At 46.3% G+C, this 7,171-nt stretch overlaps 1 long non-coding RNA gene across 1 annotated transcript; it reads right to left on the bottom strand.

The window, feature by feature from the left end:
• Positions 1–370: 370 nt before the first annotated feature.
• On the bottom strand, positions 371–4,072 carry LOC136526766 (uncharacterized). The gene is made up of 3 exons (XR_010776578.1): positions 3,893–4,072; positions 3,076–3,174; positions 371–1,021 (listed from the first exon to the last, which is right to left on the bottom strand). It is a non-coding gene; the product is annotated as an uncharacterized lncRNA (long non-coding RNA).
• Between the last annotated feature and the right edge of the window lie 3,099 nt (positions 4,073–7,171).

Here is a 7,171-nt window from a genome sequence, read left to right as displayed (position 1 = left end):
CATGTTGTCACCCCCCTTGCTTTGTTCCATGTTTGCCTGCTAGCTTCTCGAGTGCACTGGCGCGTAATACGGTCAGGTGAGCCAATCATAAGCTTTTCCTCAGGTATGTATAGTACGCGAAGATGCTGGTGTTCATGCCCTGTCTGTCAGAGGTAGTATCAGGCGGCATGTAGCTGCAGCAGCACAACTCACAGGCATACTGTATGCATACAGCTGGAGGAGTCCTCCAAGAACTGTACCTGAACCTGACCATGCAAATCTGAAATCTCCTGTTGCGAGACAATCTTGACCAGATAATTTTTCAAAGGAAAAACAATCTTGACCAGATTATTATTATATGGGATATACACCAGTGTTGGGGCAAGCAACCGATCTCAAGAACTCCTGCCCGGCCTGCACCACAAATTGACCTGCCCTGCATCCCAACTGGACACCAGGCGCGCACAGCTCCAGCTCCTCCAATGCAAGACTGGGTCGGCAGAGAAGCTTGGGCGAGTACCGCGTGACTGTAGTTGGGATTTGGAGAGGCTTGGGAGGACGCACGCCCAGCCCTGAGCCCTGGCCCCTCGCAGCGCGGGAGCAAGCAGCAGTGCGCGCGTCTCCTGATGAGCAGTGCGGCGACGCGAACTGCGCACGCCGTGCGGGCAGAGGCAGGGCATGTGCCGTGTCTCCGGCGGGCCGCGCCCCGCCAGCTCGGGCCACCCCCATGTCCCCTCCGACGCCACGGGCGAGCAAGCGCCGAGTCAATCGGCAACAGCCGCGGCGCGCATGAATGCGTGATGGAACGCCGGGGGAACAAGTTCATGCACACGTGCACATGGCGAGGGGGGCGCCCTGTACCTGTAGCCCCCGCGGCCCCAGCCGCCCGTGCGTGCGTTCGTGGCTTCGTGCGTGCCTGTCCGTCCTTGCTTGCTCCACTGTCCGCGCCCAGCCCGTGGTCTGGACTTTGAACCATACAGTCACAGCCTGCCGCTCTCCGTTCCCAATTATTTGCGGTGGTGCTCCGGAGAGTCCTTTTCATCTGCAGAGAATGAAGTGGCATCCAGTGAGAAAATTTGCACACAGATAGAGAAGAGAGGTGTGTTGTCAGAGGAAATGAAAAACAGAGCATGGGAATGGATCCATGGCTGTATCGATCTGGAAGTAAGGGAGCAACCTGGTGAGCCAGCTCACCTACCGTTTGTTGTTTCTTGTGGAAACAACCAACAAGGGCTACTCACTGTTTTGGTATTGTAAAGCTACTCTGTCGACTACAGAGCTGCAACTAACAGCCTGTTCGGTTGACTGGTTCGTATCGTTGCTGGTTCGTGAAGAAGTACTGCTGGCTGGTTTGTGTGAGAGAAAAATACTGTTCCGGCTGAAAATTTACGATCATTTACGACAAGCCACAGCCAAACGAACAGGCTGCTGTTACCATTTGGCGAGAGTACGGCGAAGTGGGAGGTCATTTCAGAAGCCAGAAGGTAATGGGCAACTAAGTTTTGGTACCAGTGATGGTTTACAAACTGATGTATTAGAGAGAGGCACAAATAGAACAACAACGCCGAGCAAGCCTGCGTATATCGGATCCTATCGCAATAAGCGCAAAACTGAAAGAAGCATCTGTAGTGGAATATAGACGCTGCAACATGTTCCTAACAAGGATGATGACACCATCAATAAGTGATGTTTTAACACGTGTTTCTAATGGGATACACTGTGAGTGTCCATGTAGCATGCCTGATGGAATTACTACCAAGACTGGCATTACCACTTCAAGAATTTCCCTGTCTTACTCATGTAGCATGCCTGATGGAATTACTACCGAGACTGCCATTACCACTTCAAGAATTTCCCTGTCTTACTCATGTAGCATGCCTGATGGAATTACTACCGAGATTGGCATTACCACTTCAAGAATTTCCCTGTCTTACTCCAGTAGCTAGATGAGAAAGCGGGGGGTGGCCCCGTTCGGCTGGCAAAATTTTGGCTGAAACTGGCTGAAAAACACTGTTCTAGCTGAATTGTTGTGAGAGAAAAACACTGTTCCGGCGGAAAAAAAAAAGCCGAACAAGCCGAATATGGGGTAAGCCAAACGGTGCCAATATGTAAGCGATCAGAGAAATTAATGTTAGTAATTACACCGGCAATACACAACATATAACATATAACAGGATTCTATAGCTCTCTGGTACCAGGTTTAAATATTGGTCCTGACAGTCCTAAACAGTGGTTCTGGAGAGAGAGAAAAAAAGGATCATCAAACAGTAGTTATTAATCTTATAATAGAGCAATGCCGAAACAATGATGTGACACTCAGGTTCAAATGGCAAAAACACGAACAGGTTCAAGCAACAAGATCTCTGTTTTGCTTCATCTAGGAGTCTGTTCCTAACCTCTCAGGTTCGCATCCAAGGGATTGATGTCATTAGCTCCTAGTAAACATACATCTTTCAGGGAAGCCACACTATGTGCAGTATACGATACATCACGGTTGTGACTTTGTGACTAAAGACCAGTAATGGCGCTTTAGATTTTTTGGCAGTTTCTGAGATGTGACAGTCCTTATGATGGAGTCCATATTGTTTTGGGTTAAGAGAAACAATCTTCTTTCGGGCCCATGATGAAAACATGACTTTTCTCTATCAAACTACAGCCATTTATCAGTTATCATTGATGCCTGAAGCTCAATTTCATGACATGCATGATGCATATTCTCCAATCAAATTCTCACTTTCGGCAACTGATTTGTAGACTACAATATGTTTGTATCCACACCTAAGTGAACAATTTAGACAAAATTCTGAGGATATAATTAAGATTAAGTGATTATTAACTAAGAACAATAACAAGGGAATAGTGCCAGACAGTTATCTAGCTCGTTTTTCTTTTTCTTGAAACCGCTAGGCCGTCAAATTGTGAAGTCAAGCTAGAAAAGAAAACAAAAGGAAGAAGGTGTTGTATTCTGCACATGTGTCATAGGACTATTAAGCAATCCATGCATACAAAGCTCTAATTATCAAAATAGTATGTCAATTACTAGTTGCATCAACTAAATGGGACAAATCCTTTAATAGTCCTCGAAGCACATGTTACCTGATTATATCCTCAAGACCTCGAAGCACATGTTTCATTTGCCACTTTGCCAGTGATCATTACTCCTGGCAAGGAATCGATATTTTACAGGTTCATGACCTGCACGAAACCGAAAATGAACATCTCAAGTCACAAACTGTTAAAGCATACCCACCCACTCTTCCAACGGATATCATATCAAATCAAACTCTCTTTATGGTAGAAGAATAACATATTATGGACAGTGATTTTCTTTGTGAATAGATCAAAACTCAAAAGAAGAATTATTTTGTGTCTGCTCGTCCTACTTCTCCCCATATGATCAGCAAGTGAAAGCTAAAAAAGCAGACATTCTGTGTATATGCAGTACTAATTCGAGAAGCCGGGAAAGCTTCATGGCTACATGCCTGGCATGGCAACCCTATCTTCACTGTATGTATACGAGGATGTGCAAGCTAACAGCTACTGACGCTAGATTTACAGCAAAATTGGAGCAGCCAACAGGATTTCAGAGCAGCATTGGTTACAGAGAGACGAGAGACGACCGATCTTCCGGTCCTTCGCAACGAGGAATGCATCGATGCAGCATATGATCCTCCCTATTCAGACACCGGGAAAACAAAACATAATATCTGCAGCGGAACACGTTTGAACAATAATTCAGATGAGACACACTGACGATCTATATATATTCTTCGCGGCACGGCGCGAAACAATACAGCACCCACATCGGGGAGAAAAAGGGAAGAAGAAGAAGCCTATCCTGTCCACCAAAACAACCTCTAGCGATACCGCAGTAGCGTGTAGCGAGCAGAGCGCGGCGGGACAGCGCGTTTACCTCGGCCGGGCGACGGGCGCCTCGCCGCCTCCCCCTCCTCGACGAGACCCATTTGGACCGCGAGGCTCGCACCGGAGAGGAGGCACGTGCTCACGGCCTCGCAGGCGACGGCGGTGTCGGTTCGGACTTGGGAATCGGGGCCCCGGGGCGAGGGGAGGGTGGCCGCAAATTGCAGAGAAGTTGCGGGCGGGGGCGAGCGAGGACGTAACTCGTCAGCCGTTTTCTACTTTTACGTTTAAAATACGAAAACGAAAGCGAAAGCAGACTTACAGAATATCTAGAATTTCGAAAACAAACCAATTCAAGCGCGGAATTATGTCGAACACGGTCGGTATACAAAAATTCAATACGAAATACCGACCCACAGTGCATAGCATTAAACAAGTGCACGACCAAATACATAACAAGTTCACAACTAACAAGTGCATGATCTAGTTCAAGTGCATAGCATTAAACAAGTGCACAACCAAATGCATAATAAGAGAGATGAGGCTGGGCGCCGTCTATAAGAGATGGCAGCTAGCCACCAGTAGAAAGAACGTAGCTGCGTGATGAGCAGCCTGTAATTGGGCTGTATGACCTGTGCAGTTGACCAAATTCGGTTTAAACCGAATTTTGAATTCGGAATATTTCAAATTAAAAGTAGAAAAGTAGAAAACGGTCAAAAAAAATAGGTAAACCGTTTTCTACTTTTACATTTGAAATACGAAACATCTCAAATGTGAAAGCAAAAACAGTAAAGTCGGACAAAAAAATACGGATTCAATCGGATTAAATATAGAAAACGATGCAGTTCAGGATATTTCCGTTCCGTTTTTATCCTTACCGCACGCAGGCGACGTATCCGCGACACGTTAGAAAAACTGGGCTGGGCTTCCTACCTGACGGCCCGTCCAATGAGAAGAGAGAAAGTGCGTAGACTGGGCCGGCCCATGGTCTGGCAGTTCTTCGAAGGCCCATGTGTAACACTTGCATTTTGCCGTGCATTAACAACGATCGCATTGCACAAATCATTTTATCTTTTTTTTTCGCTTTTCTTTCCGTGATTTCAAACGTTTTAGCGGTACTATAAAAATATACTCTGTTATTAAGTTAGTAGTAATATTCATTTGATGACATAACTATCAGTATTCTTTTTCACCTGTATGATCGAACTAAAAACAAGAATCATACTCTTTCTATTTTTTTGGGATAGATGGAGTATCCGTGCCTTAGTAGTCATGTTCTTAGAAGGGAACGGGAATGGAAACGGAAACTCAGGTGATACTTTATAATGTGAAAATGTAACTGTTTTCAAGTCGGGAACATGAATATTTTGGATGGCCATGCCCCACGTTTCCGGCTGATAAGATCGGGTCTTTGAGAGAAAAAGGAAAACCTGTAATGAAAGGAGGAGCCGATCGTGTTTGGCATTCGGCAAGGAAAAGTGTCTCACCGGCACCTGGTGTGCGGCACGGCTAGGCGTTGTTCGGCATGGACCATTCATTCCAAAGCGCCTTCCTGCTTCGGACAGAAAGGCACCATTCTGTCGGTGGGTCACGTGGTTAGGTGCGCGCGCAATGCAGCAATCAGCAAGCATAATCCTCGCGCCAGCAGAGCAGATAATCGACATGGCGCGTGCAAGCGGGGTCACGGTCATCAGCTGCCGCCGCGCGCTCCAATCCAGTCCACGATCAACCACCGCGCGCTCTTTACCGTTGCAACGGCCGGCCGGATCGATAGCGACTGCTGCATGCATTTTTACTTGGTCGCCCCTGAAGGATTTGGTACTAGCTATGGATGCTCCAAGAGGAAACGTACGGGTTGGGTGGCGTGCCTGGCCAAATGGATGAAAACAGTACGGATATTTTTCGATCGTATTCGCCGTTTAGAGAGGTTGAGATCTGTTCGTATTCGAGTCTGAATATTCAATATATGATACCGTATTCGTATCCGAATACTTAAATCGTATATTTATGATGTCGATACCAATCATATCCTATTCGGCATAGTGGACACTATCCGTGTTTGAATCCGAAACCAAACATAAATATAAAAACGAACGTAATATCAGTGATATCCGTCCGCATCCGTCGTCTCTGCTGGCTAGACACGTCTGAGGAGCGAGTCCGTTGGACTTGACGACGACGACTGCGCCAAGCTGGCCGCCCCGATGGAAAGCGCGTCCTCTTCCTTCCTTCAGCGTTAAGAAAGACTCGAGTCGGGCCAGCGATGGATGCGTGCATCCAAACAAGGAAACGACGACGTGACGTGCGTGCCCAACCGTCCGGCTGATCGATGTGGAGAAGTCCAGCAAGCGTGCTCCCAGACGGCAAGTCATCACAGTCGTGTCTCATCTCCTTTTCTAGACGGTCTAGTCGCTATACGTGCCCTGCTGCCGTTTGCATCTTTCACTAGCTCGTGTGTTCGTTGTCACCTGGGGTTTATGCTCCTGAATGCTCCACTTGGGGTCCTCCATTGGGGAGCTATGTTCACAAGTCAACACGGGCACTGCCCACACCCACCCTCTCGCTCTCTACAAAACAAACACTCGGTGTATCTATGTATCGTCTAATCATCATCACAAACAAAAAGCGACTCCATCTTTTCTAAAATTATATAAGTTGTTCTATTTTTTCTAAGTATATATTGTTTACTATGCATCTAGATATACTTATGTCTAGATATTAGCCTACAGAAGGTAGCAGTGATTTGACACACATCTTGAAATACTAGGTGTATCGATGTTTCTTTTTTTAAGGAGGTGTATCGATGTTGAAAATGTTTCAAGTGCTAAAATTCTCTTCTTTTGGTGTCTACTTATAACTTTTTTTCCTCCTAGTTAGGCACCACTCTGCTAATTAAGTTTCACACTCCACCCCTGGAAGACTCTAATGCGCAAGCTAAGGTCGCTTTGCGAGCTACAGTGACTCATTGTCAAAGATCTTCTTCCATTTGCCACCGGGTGCGACAGCTAAATCCTTTTGATGACACATGCTCTTTGTCGAAATGGTACCCATGTGTTTTGTGTTTTAGGTCATAGTTGGGGCTGCTATGCCAAGTTACATGAACTTACTTGAAACTAACAAAGGTTTTGATTAAAAAAAACAAGGTTTACTCTCGTGCCACCTTGTCATTGTGTGTTGGTTTTTTCTTCGTTTCAGTTAGCAAACTGTAGCGTAAAAGGCTCCCGAGTGTATTGCTCTTCATTTTCCTACCTGTAGGCGCCAAAAGGCTCCCCGGTGCAACGGTTCAGGAGTCACATGAACATTCCATACCTCTTAGGTTTGATTAATTGCA

Source organism: Miscanthus floridulus, chromosome 19 (genome assembly GCF_019320115.1).
Source record: "Miscanthus floridulus cultivar M001 chromosome 19, ASM1932011v1, whole genome shotgun sequence".
In the NCBI taxonomy this organism is placed as follows: Eukaryota; Viridiplantae; Streptophyta; class Magnoliopsida; order Poales; family Poaceae; genus Miscanthus; species Miscanthus floridulus.
This window is presented reverse-complemented; position numbering and strand designations above follow the sequence as displayed.